Source organism: Rhyacophila brunnea, unplaced genomic scaffold, assembly GCF_057557595.1.
Source record: "Rhyacophila brunnea isolate RB1 unplaced genomic scaffold, BYU_Rbru_1.0 scaffold_22, whole genome shotgun sequence".
Lineage (NCBI taxonomy): Eukaryota > Metazoa > Arthropoda > Insecta > Trichoptera > Rhyacophilidae > Rhyacophila > Rhyacophila brunnea.
Window position 1 is genome coordinate 5,477,696 of NW_028232882.1, and position 3,056 is coordinate 5,480,751.

Below are 3,056 nucleotides of genomic sequence, written 5' to 3' on the forward strand. Positions count from 1 at the left end.
GTTCAAGTTTTCAATTTTTTACGGTTTAGATTTTTGACTAATTCATAGTTTTAATGTTTTATATTTATTTTAAAAAACATCGATTTTTATAAAAAATATAAATGTGTATAACTTGAAATCCTTTTTATGTATATCAAATCAAGTTGCTTCAATACCGGGACCATACCTAAAATAAAATTCATAATTCGATCATGATTCGTAATGTTTAAAAAAATATATTATATTATGTTGTGAACACCTATTTTAACTAGCAACTATGAACTTACTCATTAATTAACCATATACGATATTACGCTTTTAGGTAAATTTGCATAGGTTTGTTAGATAATTTCTGACAGTTCGTAAGGTGACCCGAGGCTATTCATTAGTCGGCCTATTGGTATTAGGCAGTATACAGTCAATGAAATGTCGGTTGATTAGTATTCCAGCAGTTTTCAGATACTGTGATTTTATATCGCTGTGCTCAAAATGAATAAGTATGGACTTTTTACAATTTTCGTTTGTAAGGGCATCACCATGAGCACAGTGAAAAATTACAAACCTTATTGCTTGAACCGCTGTTTAGGGTGTGGGAAAAGAGGAATTAAGAGAGAATGTTACATAATATATATTATGTAACGTTAAAAAATAAATATACAGGTATTGCCAAAAAATAAAACACATTTTCAGTTTTTGTACATAATATATATAATTATTTTATTTTAATGATTATATTCTTACATAATTCTTATCAATAGGTAATTTAAGCATTATTATAGACATAATGGGTTTAGTAAATAATAATCATTTTCATCCACTAAACTCATTATGTATCACATTTTTATTATTTTTAATGACATCTTAAACGAACATAAAATGAATTTTACACGAAATAATGTTGAATAAACATACATATATACACATTTTAAAAACAAATTATTCAATATTTAATTATATATTTGGATGAAATTCAAAAATAATCATTCTTTACTGAAGTAAAACACAGAATTAATAGATATCATAAGTTTAGGGCACATGAGAGATTTAAATCTAATATAGGTTTTATTATGTACTACATTTCAATGATTTTCTTTTATATGGTCAAGATTTATTTTATAATATAATAGAATCTATATACCTAGTTCATTTTCATCAGACTTAGAACGTGCGAAATATTTTAATATTAATTTTATATAATATATTATACAGACAGCTGGGAAAAGTCATTATCGGTTAAAAAATCATAGTTATATGTACTTATATCAATTTGCCATTAACAGAAAAACTTACTAAGTTACATCTGACAAAACTCAAACAGTGACAGATTGTAAAACTCGCTAAGTGACAACAAAAATGCAGAAAAGTTATATATGTCTCAAAGGCGTTAAAATTAACAATAATATTGAAATAAAATAGACAGAAACAAATTAAATATAAGATTCTCGACTTTCTTAACCTTTGTCAATGTGTAAGTAATGGAATTTAACCCGGATTCATTAAAATTATCTTTGTTTTATTTTTGGCCATTACATTTTAATATCAATAACATTACTGTGCCCTATATCAAAAGCAATACTTTTATTACACGGCTAACCCATATCTATTTGAAGTTTTTTTTTATCTAGATTTTTCATCTATCTATAAATAAAAATATATAATAATGAATTTGTACAAAATTACTGTTACTAAATATAAAATATTAAACGCACACTCATAAATTCATTTAAAATCTGTAAAGCTATACTGTTACGTGGAAACATTAAAGTGCAGTGTTCTAAAGCCCAAAACTCATTAAAGACACAATCGGGATGTTAACACTCTTAGACAATTTTTTGGACTTAAAGGAAGATTATAAAATTAGCAATTCAATAGAAAAAAGCTCATTAACATAATATTATAATGTAAATATACATTTACAATCATCGTAATATATAATTAATAAAAATACACAAGACTAGTTATAATGCTAATAGTAGTTGATTAGTTTACAAAAGGCTAAATACCTCAGCGCACAGTTTTTTCTCACATTTGACATTTTTTTACAATAGTATATCATTTACCTACCTCATATATATATGTTAACTTAAACCACTCATACCAGTCGTGTTTTTTTTAATAATTCTATCACATTATAACCACAGTGAATTACTGACGATTCATTTTTTGATAATATCAAAGGGGGTAACTTTGTCCTAACCGCAGCACCGCGGAAAGGAACATTTTTCTGTGAAATACCAGACGCAATACTGTTGTAATTTGTGTTTTAGTTGAACAAGTGAAGTGTTTGCTACATAACGCAAACTAAATAATCTATATTGCTCCATATGACCCTTTAGCTGTGGTACAAAGTTTAGCAAAGCTACCCATATTGATAAGACGTTATTATTATAAACAAATGATATCTGCCCATTGTTAACAATAAAAGAAAATTTTAATTTAGAAATCTCAAACATATTTGTGTAATTATCATAACAGCGATTCTCCAAAAGTTTGAAGGTATTTTATATACAGCATGATCAATTTCTCATACTTTAATTCAGGCTATCTAGTGTTTTATCATAACAAAAATCAAAATAGCAGGTACAAAAATAAAATAAATGCTGAATAAAACATTTTTGACAAAATTGGTTGAAGTAATTACTTTTTGCATACTGTCATTGAGCTGTTAAAACCTACAATGTGACAATTTTGTCAAAATTATTTCTTTATATTTTCTATTCGTTTACATTAAGGGACGCGGTAAGCAAGATTGGCAAGGTCGCAACATACACAGAAAATACATTTTATATTACGTACCTAATATTTATTATTTAAAATATAACATTCAATTCAATTACATAGATAAACTGAATATAATGTTGAAATATAAGTACCTATGTGTGTTGAAATCGAAGAAATAATGCAAAATACATTGAAAAATCAATATATAATATTAAGCTTATATATATTATGAGTTCAAGATCTCTGATCTATGTCTAATGACATGCATCACAGTTGTATAAAATATAATGAAAAGCATTGTCTCTAAGTCTCAATAGAATGGTGCAATGTTCTATTATGATAGGCATAATTTTTTT